The following is an 18,742-nucleotide window of genomic DNA, read 5'->3' as shown; positions in this document are numbered from 1 at the left end:
GCCGCTAGCTGCCATGTTGTTTTGTGTGGCCTTTTGAAAAGATTTTATGGTGGCCAAAACTGAACATAAGAACATTTAGTCACAGCTGGATTGATGTGGCATGTAGACAGAAAAGGTCAAGGGAGGAGTGTGTGAGAGAGAGAGAGAGAGAGAGAGAGAGAGAGAGAGAGAGAGAGAGAGAGAATGTTTGAGTGAGTGAGTGAGTGAGAGAGAAAACAAATACAAATAATATGCAATCTAGAGATTCAATGCATGACAACGTCCCTAAGCCACTAAAATCTGTTTGAGTTGTTACACGACTATCCAGTACCATTTAGACAGTTCTCTGACCATAGTAACTTTAGTTGACCCACACAGTCTCCATATTGGAAATATCTCTGTCAGAATTATAACATTTCTGGCAACAGTTTTTATTGTTTTTATAATGATGGCTATGTACTTTCATGGTACGTGACACCCTTAAAAGGCCTGGTTGTCAACACCAGTACTTTCTGATTGAACTTGATTAATACGTGGAGCAACAGCTTAACAGCCAGGTGCTGGAGTGCCTGTCTGGAGTTAGGGCCTGGAATAACCTTTGAGAACATTGATTTTTTTGTGAGAATTGATAGTCGTTACATTCTCCTTCCTGATTTCCCTAAGTAGAATGAGATATATAGTGGATATAGGAGGCCGGAATGTCAGACCTCACCACGCACGCACGCGCATGCACACGCACACACGCATACATATGCTGTCTTTTGTGAGTACATATACATTTAGCAGACAATCTTGTCTAGAGCGACTTAAAGTAAGTACAGGGACATTCCCCGAGGCAAGTAGGGTGAAGTGCCTTGCCCAAGGACACAACGTCATTTGGCACGGCGGAGAATCGATCCGCCAACCTTCTGATACTAGCCCAACTCCCTCACCGCTCAGCCATCTGACTCCCTAGTCAAATGTAACACATATCAACAGCCAATGATTTTAACTACTTCAAGAGGAAAATTAGTTGTTGTTAAAATAGATAACGGTTTGTTTTGCTCTATGAAATATAAGAACATCATAATAGCAGGCCTACTCGAATACTAAAATAAACAGGGATTCTGTTTCCAACTGGTTATGGAGTCTTGGCGCTTTAACAAAAGTGTATTATAAAATAACAAAACGCGATACAATGAACAAGTAGCCAAGAAGCAATTAAATCTTAATTGTGATTGTGTGCGTGTTTGTTGTAATTGTGTTCCTGCGCCACTGGGCGAGACTATACTGCCGTTCAGCTCGCTCTCCCTCTCGCTCTCTCTTTCGCTCACTATTCTCTCTGAATAGGAGGAGAGGCAAGATTCGGGAGAGGTCCGCCATTATTGGGAAGCTGGGAAAAAAAAAAATACACTTACAGTATACACCGTCACATATTCGGGCAGCTTGTAAATTGATACTGTCAAACGAAACAATTTACTAGTTGCTTTGAGATTCGGAGCACTCGCTCGCGATGTCGGACTGATACTGGAATCCAGTCAGGGCAGCGCTGTGTTTTGGACACAACAAAGGAAATAATAATTGGACTAAACAACGTGGTGAACCAAGGGAAGACACAGCGAAACAAGCCTATCCAACGCCCCCTCTTCCCTTTCAAGAAAATCTAGCGGACGAGAGGTTGAATTAGTAGTCTTGGCTACAGAATCTTTGTCGTTCTAATTTGGTTGTTTTTGTCTCCTCGAGGTCAGACCAGGAACTTGGAATGCTTACAGTCCTGAAAACTTCACACCAGTGAAAATGAAGACTTGCTTTTAAAGGACACAATAAGTACTACGCATTGACCTAAAGCGAATCGACATGTATGTGACTGTTACACGTTTTTTTCCTTTTTATTGATAAAATCCTTGCGCCGGTTGGACAATCTGGTCGGCGAAACACTGTGACCATAACAGAGAAAGCAGTGAACGGGAGAGAGGAACGCTATGGTATGTTTCAGTCATTTGCCCTGAATTTTACACTGAATTAAACGCTAAAAAAACTTACAAACAACGATGTCTACAGCCGACATTTGTTTTAAATTAAAATGTTATAGCCCAGAAAAAGAAAAAAAAATTCTAACTGGCTTGGAGCGGTGGGGTCATAAAAAGTAAATCTCTTTTGAGGCAAGAAAAAAATGTGCAGAAAAACGGGTCTGCGAACGATCTAGTGTGGACTGGGCTTGTCAGGCCTTCTCAAGCTGTTCTTGTTTTGGAGATTTTCCCTATTAATGTCAGAGAGGACATCTCTAAATATTTTACATTAAATAAAGGGAATAGACGTGTGATGGTAATCTCAGGAAGTGTAGGTAGGGATCATGCGTGTACTTCTGTGGGCAATGATCTTCTTGATGATTTTCAAGCACGTGAATGATGAACACGGGAGCTTTTACATTAATATAGTCATGTAGACATGGGCGATAACGCTGTGTCGACTTGCCGTGCGTTAATGTGTGCTGGGGGTAGAGCAAGTGGCCAAGATTCTTTGTGAAAATCAGTAGGCTACAAATCGTCTCTCACCGGGTAGCGTTGCATTAGACAAGGCAGCTGCTGTCATTCTCCCCCCGGAGGAACCGGGTGGGCGGGTGTGGGGAGGCCACGGCCCATGGCGGGGCTGCCTCTGGGCGCAGTGGCTTTCTTCTGACTGCGTACTAGGAAGGGCGATCGTATATGTAACCAGCAACGTTATGTCAGTGGATAGTTTCCAGTACGTTGTCACTATGTTCTGTATCTCATACACCCAACATTCACTCCCATGACTTGCTTCAGGTTTGAAGCACTTTCAGCCTAGGCTAGCCTACTGTACAAACAGGCGAAAGCGAATAGAAAATAAAACTTGTTAGCGTCAGAGTAATGTGTGTAGTAAATTCATTTTCCGTGCTTTGGAATTACTATAGCCTAAAGTTGCAAGTTGTAGCATCATCAAGATTGATTTATCGGATCAAATCACGCAATTACGTAACGTGGACCGACAGACTCTTCCCCATTCGAATGTCGGGTTGTATGTGGTGCCTGGCCCCGTCGGTGAATGGATTTTGCTGAGTGAGATTGCGGAGTCCGCATAAAGGCCCCTCCTAGTTCACATTTTTCATAGGCTTCATTTCGCCCATAGAGAACTGATCGCATGAGTTCCAACGACATAAATGTGTTGTGACTTGTTGACAAACGGCCATGGGTTGTTGGCGTTCCTGTGCTCCGCTGCCCTGTCAATAATTGTCCCCGTCCGTCTTCTCTTTCTGTCGGTTGACTTGTGCAAGAGTAGGCTAGGCTAAGATTGAAAATATATTTTCAGGTTTTAAGAATCGTTGCATCAGTCAGGTGTTATATCCCGTCAGACCTAGTTTAGTGTGGTATTTTTTCAGCCGTGTTTGTTTTTAAGGGGATTTCACTCGTTTCAGCGCTGTGGCTTGGGGGAATGTGGTGACCACGGTTAATTGACTTGAGACGAGTCCACGTTCCACGGCTAAGGTCACTCAGTCAAAAGTTTATCAAACTAGGAATTCAGTCCTAACTATCTCTCTTTCTCTCTCTCTCTCTTTTGGTATCTTTCTCTGCGCCAAGAGGCTAGTTTGACCTTTGAACAATTCACTGTGGTAGATAAATAGTCTATTTGATCACAAGAGGAATTTCTCAACAAGGCCACTCAGCCGTGGTTCTTGTCATAAAACTAGAGGATTATAGCCATCCACATAAGTCTATGAGTGAGTAATCAAAGAATAACTATCAAAAAAATAATTAAGACTAAGCAGACTAGTTTCAATCTGAGATCTGTCTTCAGTCCTTGGAATACCCCCCTTGCCCGGAAAACGATCATTTCTGAAGCTCCTCTCTAGTCCTGTAGAGAGATAGTTAGTCTGGCCAGTGAAGGGTTATCCAGCCTCCCAGGCTCTCTCTGATAAGCCGGAGTCTGATTAAACCTATTCTGTGATGGGCTAGTTTCAGGAATGCAAAAAGTATCTGGTCTGTTCTATGCCTGGGGCGTCTGGGGATTGGGATGAACTAGTTAGTTTTCTCCAGACCAGACGTCTTAGGTGTGAAGGAAAATTCTGACGGTGCTGTGTAGTTTGAATAGTCAAGATGGCAGCTTAATTCAATTTATTTAGTTTGCACAAAACACCCCCATCCAGCCTGTCCCATCCAGCCTGTGCAAACATCCTCAGACCCAGGGACACTCCTGCCTCTCTGAAGGTAAAGGACAGGATGTTGATGGTTAATGTGGACCTCATATTAGTTCCTGTAGAGATCACTAATATGACCGTCTTAACTTGGGCTGTGAGGTTGACTGGTCCTAACCCCTCTATGACCTCCACATGTTGGAATGTGCTGGACCTGTGCTCATCCAGAGAACTCCCATGTCTGTTCTCCAAGGGAGTCCTGGATACGTCCAGAAGACTGCTGGTCACCCCACACAGACTTGAAACGCAACAAACAGACCACTGTACAGAGTAAACCTTCTACACAAAGGGGTGGGTTATACATTCTTTCTTCAAAAGATGTATGGTCATTGGTCAATACGTCTGGCTCCCTCCCCCCAAAAGGAGGAGATGGGGAGATGAAAGACAAGGAGTATTCTCGATGGGGAAGGTGTCAGAATTGATGGGTCGGACGGGATGTAAGGGAAGTTGTTGTGATTCTCTCTTCCTCTTTTTTAAAAGTCAGACATGACATAGGAAGTTTATGGTGTGTGCGGTGCACTATATTGATCACTCTACATTTGGCTTCATGTCAGTCAGGGTCATAGGCAGGCCCAAACATAATACAGAGTTTTTTTTACATTTTCTGCGGTTATTCAGACTGAAAATCTGCGGAATTCTGCTAGCCTTCCTGTTCTAATGTCGGAGCGACCGCAGATGTTCCACAACAGTTTGACGGCAAATATGGTCGTTGAATGTTGACAGACTTTGCAAAAAAGTATCCATCCTCATAAAGATCGTCTGAAAACTCCCTGGCCCTGTCTCTTGCTGTAATTTGGGTCGATAAATGTTTCCTTTTCAATTCTTAGCATTTTTGGCTAACGTTTTAATAATAGAGACGTAATATGAGTTGAAAAGTGTATTTACATTTTGCCTCAGACCAATGCGTTCTACTTGAAAATCTGCGGGTTTTTCGTCAGAGTTCTGCACCCGCGTATTCCGTTTGGGCCTGGTCATAGGAGAGAACAGACAACTTTATTATAGGGAAATAGCACACACTGCAAACAGGTCTCTCTCTCTCTCACTCACTCACTCACTCACTCACTCACTCACTCACACACACACACACACACACACACACACACACACACATACACACATATATATATGCAGTCTTGACACACTTGGCAAAACACCCTGGCGCTGGGAAGAGGGATGCGGACACATCCAGGCTGTGTTTCTGCTCACGGGTGGTGCATTAGCAGCCTGCACCTTGGCTGTCCGTCAGATTGAGGCCTTTGCAGCCCAGACACAGCTCTCTAGGAAGACTCTGCACCCACTAATACATGTGGCATTTGCTAGAGCACCAGGCTACCAGGCCAGCAGACTGGGCTGTTTACCAGATTACCTCTACTTGTCCCCTGGGAAAAGGGAACACTGTGAGTCCACAAGGACCGAAGGCCCCACACACCAGGACCCTGGTATTGCATTATGTCACATACAGGGCGTTATATCTCAGTAAGAAGCATGGGAACTTGATTATTACATAAATTATTGCTATCTTATTACTATGACAAATGGATACTATAACTTAGTATTCCTCATCTTCACCAGTATCCTTTTCTGAAATTCAGACTGTCTTGCTCTCTCTTCCTCACTCTTTCTATCTCTCTCTCCTTCTACTCTGTCTTTCTCTTTGTCCCTCCCCCTCTGGATGGACAGTGAGCCAGATGACAGCAACTCTCTCCTCTCAATGCTCCTGTTGTCCCTCTACGCGATTATTAAGCAGGGAAAAGTGCATTCTGGGAATACTGTATCTGTATTTCCATTAGAAGTTGAACCGGGGTGTTTTCTCTCCCTCTCTCTCCATCGTCATCCTCCCTCCCTCTATCATCCCAGATGTTGTGGATGACGATATGTCTTGTTAACAAAGGCCTCTAAGTTCAATAAGAACTGATGCAAGAGCAGCCTTCTAGCTGCTTCAGTGATTCCTTGTCATTCACAACTCTTAGTAGTACAGACACACTCGTGATATACCAGAAATGGGAAATCCTTTATATTTGGATGTGCTTAACTGTCAATCCAGATCTCCCTGGATGTCCAACATGGTATGTTCTAGAATACAAACTAATGTATTGCTCATAGATGGATCCATCGAAGATAAGAATGGGGGGGTCTGAGGGCATTTTGAATTTCCCGCCATACCCCCTGGGGACAAAAGAGGGTCTTGCTGATTGGATGAATGGTGGCCATGGAGATAAAATTCCAGGATGTTGGCCACCCTGCAATCCTAACCCCTGACCTCCTGGAGAGCTACACTCACTCAAGATGGAGAGAGGAGAGAGAATGAGAAGGAGGTAGGATAATAGATGAATGGAAAGAGGAATGAAAGACAAAAAGTGAGGGAGAGTGGGGGCTTGGTAGAGTGATAGATAATAGGTAGAGGGAGAGAATAATGACAGTAACTGGAGAAGGAAAGATATATTCTGTGTGAAAGAGACACAGCCTCCTTTCTGCTAGTGAACCTGGCAGGCCTATTTTGCTCTACCAACCCCCAGGGATGGAGCCAATCAATGACGGATATCAGTTATTTTCTATTGGTAAAAAAGAACTGTAACCCAGCTACACGGCTATTGGCCAACAGTAACCCCGATACCTGGCTATTGGCCAACAGTCGCCAACTACCTGGCTGTTGGCCACAGTGAGAATCAGTGACTTATCATATTCCTATGAGGTCACGAGTAACGGCCAATCAAATTAGACCTTGTGGATTCACTGGGCAGAATATTTAGAGCGGTCATCCAGTGGATGCGCTCATTGAGGATAATGTGAGAGCTTTGCAAGGGTGAGTTGATGATTGACAAGAGCTGACATTCTGAATGTTGGCCTGCTCGAGAGAGGGAGAGGGAGAGGTGAAAGGGTGATGTTGTTGAGGAGCTGTGACTGACTGGGGGGGGGTGACTCAGCACTTTTACCTAAGGGTTCTCACACTCGAGCCGGAAAGACAGGAGACTGGAGATTAAAAAGTTGCAAGACATGAGACACACAGCACACACAGACACACGCTAACACACAGACTAAAATAGTGTCTCTAGCTACTGAAACATCCTCAAGGCTTTTCCTATTTCAGAATGTCCACCTGGACACACGTTGAGAGAGAGAGAGAGAGAGAGAGAGAGAGTGAGTAGAGGGAAAGAGGAAGGAGGAGTGGAGCGGGGATGAGAAGGGAGAGAGCTGGGGTGCGGCAGGGGGTGGAAGGGGAAGAGCCTGTTTTGAATAAACCGTCCTGTTTCTATGTCTGTCTGGCTCTCCGAGGTGGTGTTTGCTGCATCTATGTGAGTGAAAGAGAGAGTGTGTGCACTCCCATGCATGTGTCAAAAGGACTTTGATTAGGGATTTATGTGTGTGTGCACGTGTGTTGTTGCTGGTTGTCTTGGCATGGGCTGCATTCCAGACAGCAGCAGCTCTACCACGTGTCCTAGGAGAGATAAGCAGGCCACGGAGCATGCCCGGACAGAACCCATCCTTGTTAGGCTTGTTTACATCTGTCCCGGCCTATCAGATCAAGGGTGGGGAGTGGAGGGGGAGGAGCCTGGTAGGCTGCCCTAGTTACACCAGTATATACAGTGTTCAGTGAGAGCTTCCAGTGTTTTAATGTATGCTAACAAAGTTGTCTGTACCTGCTCGTCAGATCTGGTTCAGCGGCTTGTGTCTGGTAGCGTCCTCATAGACTCCTCTGGGACCGGGTCGTGTTTATCTCTGGGCTCTGTTTAGAATGAGACTTCACTACTGGCTGTCTGAGTGCAAGCTGATGAGGTCATGACACCTGCCTCTGTCTGCACCTGTGGGAGAAGGGTGGGGGGTGGGGAGGGGGGAAGAGTTGGACTGCATTTCCACCATACTATAATTATTGTTGTCAGGTTTAATTACAACTTGTTAAGCACTGGAGGGAGGGAGGGGAGGGAGGATGGCAAGAGGTCCACAGGCAGATGACAAGTTGTGAAAAGTTCTGTTCTTACGCACGCATGTCCACACACCTTTTCCAGATGCCAGCACAGTCTCAGAGGACATTGTGGAAATACTTTTATAATTATTCTTTCCTAACTCGGAGCATGCCTGAGGCACTTCAGAATTCGCAAATAATTACCTAGTTATTCTGTATCCCCACAGACTGACTGGGCACTGGACACATCCAGTTTCCCTCTCTCTCTCTTATACACACACACACACACACACACACACACACAAGACACACCCTCTTTCTAACCTCTCATGAATTCCACTGTCATACCTGTTCTGTGTGACATCATATCCTGTGTTGATGACAATTTGGACCTTCATGGCCGTAGCTGTCACTGGCCACCAGAACAAGTCTCTAGTCTCTCATGTGGCTCAGTCGTCTCCTCTCCTCTGTTATCGATTGCTCGACCCCCAGTCATCCAGCACCACTTAGCTAATGACAGCCAGGCTATCGCCAGGCAACGCTGCAGCCTGGGAATACTGCCATAAAACTGCGCAGATGCCGCCGGGAAGACGGATGAGGACAGGACTCAAGTACTGCTACGCTACACGACTCTCTGTCTGTCTGTCTGTCTGTCTCTGTCTCTCTCTCTCTCTCTCTCTCTCTCTCTCTCTCTCTCTCTCTCTGTCTCTGTCTGTCTCTGTCTGTCTCTGTCTCTCTCTCTCTCTCTCTGTCTGTGTCATCTTCACTTTGTCTCTCAGATCGACCTGTGAACCTTTCGTACTTAGTGCAGTCCTGTGGATGTGACTGTTATGGGATGTACTTTAGACAATCACGTTGTCAAGGGAAGCTGTCAGCAGATTGGTCCGAATCTGCACGGCAGCAGTGTATTCTAGGTACTTCTTTGCTATCCCAGGATGCAGCAGGGTCCCAGAGGTTGCCAGCTGTGATGTCACAGGTCAAAGGTGACTTCCTGTACAGTGTGCTGTCCCTGACTATCCTACATTTTGTGTCGGTTTTCAAGCCCTTGTTTTATGTGATATGGCTTTGACAGGCAGTAGGTATTACTGGATTGCATGTATCAGTAACCTAGAAAGCATCTTAGCAACCTGTGTGACGGCTTATGCTGATTCGTTGTTGACCGTTGATGTCGGCCGTGTTGGCTGCCAAGGCAGAAAAACATGGCTGAGGAATGTCAACATTCCTTCTGCTTGTTTTCACAAAGAGAGATCCATCAGAGAGGCTTCTCGTCATGCTACAACACATGTGAACATGCACACACACACGCACACACACACACACGCAAACACATGCTATGGCTTGGATTAGTCACAGGCATTTGAGCAGAGCAGAACATGGTTGAAGTTGGTTGGAATGCTGCCTTTCAGGTTGAAATGAGCTGGCCTGTTGTTCTTACACTCTGTGTTTCGGGAAAGGATGGATGGAGGGAGGGAGTGATAAAGGCAGAAAACAGACAGAAAGAAATAAAGAAATGGTAAGAAAGAGAGAGGGATAAAGTCCATGTTGCCATAGACTGGTTTCCTGGAACCTGGGCTTAGCACACTGATATAAAACGTTGAGTCTCTCTCTCTGTCTCTCTATCTCTCTGTCTCTGTCGCTCTCTCTCTGTCTCTCTCTGGGTTAGAGTTCACAGGAGACACGGACGGGCGATGTCATGGGTCCTTGGGGGTTGGATGCAGTTCCGTAGGGAGTCAAATGGGGTGGGGGTCGGAGGGTTTATGGGGGCAGGAAGAAAAGGAGGAAGGCGGAGGGATGGAATTGTTCACTGTTGTACCGAGTTTGTTTATTTTTTCACATGTCAGCGCTAAAGAGACACAGGATCTCTGTGGTTTTGACTGCAGTGTGTGTGTGTGTTGATATCTCTAAGCCATTTAGAAGCGCATGTATGTGTGCCTGCGACTGAGTGTGGATGCACAATTGTGTATATGCAGTGTTTCCACAGATTAGAAAGCCATTTGTGGCGGGGGGAGGGGGTCAAAATAATTCCTTTGTTAATCATTTGTTGCACAGAACTTTGTTATATTAAATATTAATCCAAAATGATTCACACCTTCACAAAATCAACAACAACAAACCAATAATTTCTGCATATGCAGGTAGCAACGCTAGTGCTATAACTATTTAACTGGTCGGCTCCATGACGCCAGGTAAGTAGCTAGGGCTCCTGAGACAGCTCACCAAAAGATTTACAAATGTTCGTAGGTACCTAGTGAAAAGTACCCTCAACTTTCCTATGCCTTTAGCTACGGCACTAATGCTGAAGGCTTGCTGATATAGCTGTCTGTCTTACTAGAACGGCGTATGTATGCATGGCTGCTAACATGTGCTGACGTTGTGACTGTGTGTCTGTATGTGATAAAGACGCCTGAGTGACAGAGAGACGGAGGGAGAGCAGGGAAAGGAAATGCAGCTGAACTAATACGCTGCATGTTTTAACCTAAATAGTGTTAAAACATTTTTTTTACAAAACGCAATATGTGGTGGCCAGTGTTGATTCTGTGGCGCACTGCCACAAATTAGTCTGTGTGGGAAACACTGACATGGATGTGTGTGTGTAGGGGAGAGGGCATGTAGTAGGCTATATTGCTGAGGACATGGTGACCAGGTAAACAGTGTCAGAATTGTATGTCCTGGTTCTGAAGGTCATGCAAAGGTCCTGTGGTTTAGTTGGAGTCAGATGGCAGTGTGAGTGTGTGAGCCACCCCCCCCCCCCCCACACACACACACACACACACACACCTTACCCACACATACACACCGCCAGGCTGTGATTAGCCAAGGGGAAGTGAGGGATGAGGTTTTGTCGTCTAATCTGTTGTCAGATCTTAGCTGACGGGCTTCAGCAGGATGGCTTTAGTGAAATACTGTTCTAGAGAGGACAAATCCTTTCAGATAGAGATCTCTCTCTCTCCCTCTTCTCTCTTTCCCTTTCTGTCTCTCAGCCTAAGTCAGCTCACTTCATCTCTTTATCTCTACCTCACTCTGTTTCTCTACCTCTATCTCTCTATTGGTCTCTCTCTCTCTTCTTTTCTTCTCAGCCTAGGTAGTTCAGTCAGCCCTTATCGTCCCCCCTCCTCTCGTCATCTTGCTTCTCTCTCTCTCTCTGTGTCTTTCTCTCCCCCTCTCTCCGCCTACTTGTAGTATGTGCTGTCTTTTGCAATATGTTTCTTTGTGTTACCTTGAACAGGAAAGACCTGTTCTGATATTTAATGTGTGTGTGTGTGTGTGGTGGGGGAAGTGTGTGTGTGTGTGTGTGTTTTTGCCTGAGGCAGGGAATGTGGCCAGGAATCGCAAACACGCTGCACCAAAACATGCATCTTATAAGAACACCTGCTGTCTAAATGTCTCCCTACTCACGCACGCAGAGAGACAAACACGCTCAGACACACACGCACACACACACTTCCAGCAGCTCCAGTTAATCGCTCTATTGTACCACACAGACAAAGTGTGTGTGTGTTAGAGTGCTGCTGGAAGGAAGGCAGAGAGAATAAATCTTCAGAGCAGGTTGATGGATAAGATTATTCTTTCTGTGTGCGGCGTGTTTAATCCACACTAAGATGCTTAATTAGTCTTAATCTACAGACCACAGACTGAGCAGAACTAACCACGTTAGAAGACACAAATCTCATCATCTGACCGTCTCCTCTCCTCCCCTCTTCTCTATTCATTGCTCCTCGTCTATCCTGTCATTCTGTATCCTCTCTCCTCTCCTCTTCTTGAGAGGTAGGGGAGGAGGGGGAGATGCTGGATGTCTCTGGTGTGTTATGAAGTTAACCCTTTGTGTGTGGTGAATAGCAGGTCCTACCCTGCCCTGGGCTGTTAGGCACCCTGCCCCCTCCCTCCATTCTCCTCTCCTCCACCCATCCTCCACCATGGAAGTGTTTCCCCTGTCGCTGACACACTTCCTGTCCTCGATCCGCCCCCCCCCCCCCCCCCCCCCCCGGAGCTGTGTGTATGACTGTGTATGTACATGGGTGTCTGTGTATGGCTGTGTATGGATATGCATGTCTCTGTCTGTTTTTGTGTGTTTGTGTCACCTGACCCGTGTCCAGTGAAAACCTTCCCAGTCCTGGGTATGCTGTTGTAGGGTCTGGGGTTGGGTTAGATCAGCTATGAAGACTTGTACAGTGATATACTCACACACACACACACACACACACCCCTCAGTGCCAATGTTGTACAGTATCAGGTAACACTGGGGGATCCAGAGGGCTGGTGTATTGTGCTCTGGGCTGATTCGACTGGCTCTGATGCTGCTAGGGCCTTTGTCTCTCTGCTGAATGGAGGAAGGAGAGGAAAGGAGAAGAGAGGAGTGACCTCTATTCCTGTGTAGAGGGAAGGTTTATGTAAAAATGCTGAGGTGGGCAGATGCCATATCTACCACAGACACAGCACCTGCTGTGTGTGTGTAGGACCGATGCATTTCCTACAACAGCAGATAACACCCCATAGCTCTTAACTCTTTCAACACGCTACACTCACACACATACAATCTACTGCACTTTAGCGCTTGAATGCAAACATTGGGGGATTTCTTGGCAAATGTGTTTTTTTCAGGACTTCCTGGAAGATTGAGCTGAGAAGGGTCTAAACATACATACACACACAAGGGCTGGGCGAGATATCAAATATCGCAAACATTTTTACGATAATGTAAAATGTTAAAATATTGTGAATATCGAATATAAAAATATATTTGTTAAATATATTTTGTATTTATTTATTTGCTGGTCCTTTGCTGGTGTTGCCTGTGTTTTAAGATCGCCACCTGGCTCTTCTGTATTCACATACACAGATACACACACACACACCATTTGTGCTAAAACTTAAAATTGCACAGGCACTCTCTTTTGCTGTCTTTTTGTCCTGTCACATAAGGACCTCTGCATGAATGGTTCCATGTGAGGTCCATTTTGTCAAGTTGCAAGTACCATGTTATGGCAACTGCTTAAATTTGCACTACACATTTTGTACTTTGTAACAATAGTTGTTCCATCTAAATTGTTTTGTTGTTTTCTAATGGAGGCAAAAGATAAAATAATTTTTATTATTATTTAAATGCAAATGCAAACATATTGAGATATATATTGAATATCATACATTTTTTGACAATATCTATATCAAAATATATTTTAAAAAATTACGGCCAGCCCTAACACACACACACTGTCCTGACAACCACCATACTCCAACATACATCACACACACACCTAAATACCCCTAAACTCCACACCCTAACCTTTCAAGGACACTGTTAACCTGACCTTTCCTTGCATTCACACACACAAGTAATGTTTACCCTCTCTACATTACACTAAGTCTTTATCACTGATACTGCCTAACACTAATCCACTGTCTATGTCTGTTTCCCTAACCCTGTCTGTCTGCATGCCTGTCTGTCTATCTGTCTGTTTGCTTACTCTACCCTGCCTGTCTGTCTGCTTACTCTACCCTGCCTGTCTGTCTGTATGTCTGTCTGTCTGCTTACTCTACCCTGCCTGTCTGTCTGTCTGTCTGTCTGTTTGCTTACTCTACCCTGCCTGTCTGTCTGTCTGCTTACTCTACCTTGCCTGTCTGTCTGTCTGTCTGCTTACTCTACCCTGCCTGTCTGTTTGTATGTCTGTCTGTCTGCTTACTCTACCCTGCCTGTCTGTCTGTATGTATGTCTGTCTGTCTGTCTGTCTGCTTACTCTACCTTGCCTGTCTGTATGTCTGTCTGCTTACTCTACCTTGCCTGTCTGTCTGTCTGTGCCTGTCTGTCTCATTCCTTCCTGTTCCTGTCTCCTCCCTGTCTTTTCACCCTCCCATCCTTTCCTCTTCTGCCTCTCTTCCTTCTCCCAACTTTCATTTCTCGGTCTTTCCTACAAACAGTCAGCTAAATGGAAGAGAGAGAGAGAGAGAGAGAGAGAGACAGAGAGAGGGAGAGAGGACACAGACACACATACATGCAGAAGACTGAGAGACAGGAACGCCTTATCTTCTTCACCAGAGACACTCTGTTCATGTGCCTGCTTGCAAATGAATAATATATGTACATGCGCACACACACACACACACGCATCCCTTTGCAATCTGGTAATGCACAATTGTACACACAGGCTGTACAGTGTGTGTATTCATGTGCGTGTATGGGTGTTCCTCTGTGCGTGTATGGGTGTTCCTCTGCATGTGTGTGTGTTTGCTTCTGGATCTTCTCTGTGTGAGGGGGAGTGTCTCAGGCTGTCTCCGTGTTCGTGCTGGGTGATGAATGGGTGTGTTGTCACAGGAGCCAGGTCCACAGCCCTTTATTCTGTCTCTCCTGCACGCGTGTGTGTGTGCGTGTGTGTGTGTGTGTGTGTGTGTGTGTGTGTGTGCGCACAAGATACAGCACACTGTGAGAGTGTCTACAGCTGCAAAATGTGTGTCAGTATAGTCACACTCTGCCAAGTCACACAACTTTAGTATGCTAGCTTTAGGACACACTTGTCTGATCACATAGCTGCATTCATTTCTGTGCATGTGGCCTTGTTTAAGTACCCTTGTAGTAAACAAAGAACAATGTACCTTGCAGGGACATTTTCTGCGTCCCACAACTTCAAGTGCTATTTCTAAAGGGCTTGAGGGGGCTTGGGGTTAGAATTAGTGTTAGTATTAGTTGTACAAGAAGAGGTTTGGGGTTAGGGACAGCACAATTTTGAATGAGAGTCAATTGCAGGTCCTCAATTGAATAGCAAAACACAACAGTTTGTGTAGACCACCAGACTGTAAACGACCTCCCACACCTCTACCCTTCCTCACACATACCTGGCCAAGGGATCTGAGAAAGTGCTGTCATGGCAAACACACCATAACACACACACCATAACACACACACACACATACACACACACACACACACACACACACACACACACATACACGAGGAGAAGAGAGGCTCTTACCTTTTGTCCCTCTCCTGTGTCTCCTAAACCAGGCCATGAGCACCAGACTGTTGATCTCAGCATTCTAACACCATGGCTGTGTTGTGTGTGTGTGTGTGTATGTGTGTGTATGAATGACTGAATGAATTAATGGATGTATATATATATGTGTGTGTGCGTGTGTGTGCGTGTGTGTACTGTCTAAGATGTATGTGCACGTGTGTGTGTAGTAGTAGAATTAGATCTACTACAACAGGTCATGTTACCTGGGCTAGGTAGACAGATGGTGTGTTCTCCTGGGACAGCCGTACTCTACCACCTGTGTGACACCACCTGCTGACACAGTGAGAGTGAGAGAGAGTGAGAGAGAGTGAGAGAGAGTGAGAGAGAGTGAGAGAGAGTGAGAGAGAGTGAGAGAGAGTGAGAGAGTGAGAGAGTGAGAGAGTGAGAGAGTGAGAGAGTGAGAGAGTGAGAGAGTGCGAGTGCGAGTGCGAGAGAGAGAGAGAGAGGGGGGGAAACAGGCAAGGCAGAGATGGGATGGAACGTGTCTGTAGCGCACACTTTCCTTCCATCTCCCTCTCTCTATTTCAATTTCTCTCTGTGTCCTCCCCTCTGTCCCTCCACTCCTCTCTCTGTCCCTCCCCTGGTTCATTCCTCCCCCTCTCCACTTCTTCACGTATCTAAATGGGAATCAGACTGAAGAAAAACGTGACCTCAGAGCTCAGCAAACACACCAACCAACGGAGGGATGGAGGGGAGGGGAACGAAAGAATGGAGATATGGCGAGGTGGGGCAGAGGGGTGATGGCGAGATCTCTTTTTCTCTTTCTCAACATCCACCCTGCCCTCGTATTGCCATGGAGACTTGGTGAACAGAGGAAGAGAGAAAGAGACACAGACAAAGGGAAAATGAGACCGGTGGAGGGATGGATAGAGAGAAGAGAAAGAGAGAGAGAGAGACAGAGGAAAAATAAAGAGGGAGTAGGAGGCCAATCCTTCTTTACCTCCACAGAAAGGATCTCAGTTTATCGATACACACACAATGAATATGGGAACGTGTGTGTGGGGTGTATCTCATCAATACTGAGATAGACACATGGACAATGGCAAACAGAGGCAGGCAAGTGTGTGTGCCTATTGTCTGTGTGTAACTGTGTCTCGTGTGTGTGTGTGTGTGTGTGTGTGTGTGTGCGTGTGTTGGGAGGCTCATCTGAAATGGATGACCAAGCATAACCCTCCAACCTCTGGACTAGCTGCTCCAGGGCCTGTCAGCTCCCCCTGTCTCTGCTGTGCTCTTCTCACTCTGGAGACACACACACACACACACACACTCTGAACATTTTGATTCTCAGTACAGCCTCAGTCCAGGGTTGAGTCAGGCAACACCTGTTTGTCTCAACCGAACGGAAGAGAGGTAGAGAGCGAGGGAGTGAAGGGAGGAGGGAAGGAGGAGGAGCGTGATGGAGGGAGAAGGGAGGGATGCAGGGGAAGATGAGGTAGTCCTGTTTAAGAGTTATTAAAGCAGGGATCTCATTTGTTTTGTTTTTCTGTTCCTCCATTATGAATCACACATTAGGAACAGCAGAGGGGTGAATGGGGATCGAGAAAGAAGGAGGGATGAAGGGAGGAAAAAGAATGAGTAATGCTGTCGGAGTGAGTGAGATAGTCTACTCTGGGGAATGGAGAGACAAAGAATGGGAGGGAGGGAGAGAGAGCGAAGAAAGCAAAAAGGGAGGAAGACCGAGAGGATGGAGTAAAAAGCTTAACATCCATCTGCCTTGGAGCCAAGACTTGGTTACTGTGGCAACAAGTAAATTGACACGGTGGCAGGTTCAGGTGCTTCACACATCTTTTTCTCTTGTCCTCTCTCCCTCCCTCCCTCTCTCCCTCCCCCTCTCTCCCTCTCTCCCTCCCCCTCTCTCCCTCCCCCCCCCTCTCCCTCCTCTCTAGCTCTCTTTTTCTCTTTCTCTCTTGCTCCGCACCCTCTCTCAATCTTTCTACCACCCTCCTCTTTCTCTCCTCACCCTCTCTCTCACTCTCTCTCTGTCTACATTGTTAAACATGATGAATGTGATGGCAGTGCAGAATGACTTGAGGTGTGATTCTCTGTGGGATCCCTCCACCCTGCTAACTGTTACACTACAGAAGGTCTGTGTGTGTACATATGGGTGTGTGTGTGTGTGTGTGTACGTGCGTGTCTGTTTGTGTGTAGCAGCTTGTCGGCAGAACAGATGAGGACTTGAGAGGAGCCCTGCAATCCATTAGCCAACCACACGTACTGAGCACTTACCAGAACCCTGGTGTTAACCTTCACTCTCTCCCCTTCCTCTCACCCCTCCTCCCCCATGTAGATTTCTCTGGCCTTCCCTTCTTTCTTCAGCTCTCCTGCCTGTCTCTGTGTCTTTGATGGCTTGTGTTGACATGTCAGACACTAGGTGTCCTGGCTGATTGCACCACATGTTGCTTTCTCTGTCTCTCCTCCTATATCTCCCTCTGTATCCCTCTTCCTCCCTCTCCTTCCCTCCCTCCCTCTCTCTCTGATCCTTTCATTCCTGTCAAATTGAGTTTTAATTGCTTGGAGACTGCAGTCATGCATGAACATTTGTCTGGGTCTAGGAGAGGGAACCGTTTATCTAAAGGCTTCTTTTTAAGACGGAGCCTACCTAATGTGTGTGTGTGTGTGTGTGTGTGTGTGGGAGAAAGAGAGAGGTGTGAATGTTTGGTATCTTCGCTGTAGCATATGGAGTGCCATAAGTGTGTGTGTTTCTGCTTCTACCCTTTGTGTGCGTATGCGTGTACAACCGCATGTGTGAAGGCCATCTGTCGCCTAGCTACGGGTACAGAGTACTCTCGTTGGCGTCACCTCCCCTGTCCTGTTCTCTCAGATCACTGAGTTTCTCCGGTACAGTTCTGAGTTCCAGTCCCTTCCCTCAGATGGGAGAGGCTTTATAATTAGGTTCCACTGTGTCCTGCTGCAGAACACTGACAGATTTCTGTCTGTGTTTTAGTAAAAAGGGCTTTATTTTCATTTCATAGTGGGTTTTTTCTCACAAGCATACACACATTAGAGACACACACACCTGTTCTGCCAAACTAATTATCAGACTGTTAGCCTGGCAAGTCAGGAGGGAGTTTCTACAGCTGGAGACACTCCTATTCCCATGTTTGTGTGTGAGTGTGTGAGAGAAAGATATAGATAGAGTGAGAGTGAATTATACAGAAAAAAACACATATTCTGACACAAACCCATAATAAAGAAGCATTCATGTTGAATCTGTCATGGTTGGACTGGACACACAGCCTAACGCTACATGGGAAATGTTCTAATGAGCAAAACCAGAGATTTTGGAAGTGGTGGTGGGATGGGGCTCCTCACTGAGCCCCTGTATTTCTTAGCACACTGTATTACTTAGCCCAACAGGAGAGTTAAGTGTTCTGAGATATACCACTGAGGGCTTTTGTGTGTGTGTGTGTGTGTGTGTGAAAGTGCAAGTTTGTTTGCTCATTGTAGGAATAATGACTGTCAACCTTCATTTTCCTTTTGGCAATGTTATCAGTAGTCTTGTGTATGTGTGTGTGTGTCCCAGATGTAGGGTTAACCCCATCCTGATCTGTCCATCTCCATACCCTCCATGCGTCTTCTCTTCCACCCATTTTCTGTAACCCTTCTCACCGTTCTTTATTTCAATCGATTTTTCTTTTTCCTGTCTTGTCTGTCCTTTCTACTATGTTT

General features: G+C 46.1%; 1 protein-coding gene across 2 annotated transcripts in view; it reads left to right on the top strand.

Annotated features, from left to right (window-relative positions):
• The first annotated feature begins 1,295 nt into the window (after nt 1–1,295).
• The window catches only part of arhgap35a (Rho GTPase activating protein 35a), a 32,517-nt gene continuing 15,070 nt past the window's right edge, over nt 1,296–18,742 (top strand). The window contains exon 1 of one of the 2 annotated variants that reach the window (XM_084674922.1): nt 1,296–1,943. The gene's annotated coding sequence lies outside the window, so the exon portion shown is untranslated. Of the gene's footprint in view, nt 1,944–6,950; nt 6,972–18,742 lie in introns of those variants that run through there. The other variant, XM_084674924.1, reaches the window with a different exon arrangement.

Source organism: Hypomesus nipponensis, chromosome 15, assembly GCF_054491055.1.
Source record: "Hypomesus nipponensis isolate SF chromosome 15, ASM5449105v1, whole genome shotgun sequence".
Classification (NCBI taxonomy): domain Eukaryota; kingdom Metazoa; phylum Chordata; class Actinopteri; order Osmeriformes; family Osmeridae; genus Hypomesus; species Hypomesus nipponensis.
Note: the sequence above shows the minus strand (reverse complement) of the source record. Positions and strands in the feature narration are given on the sequence as shown.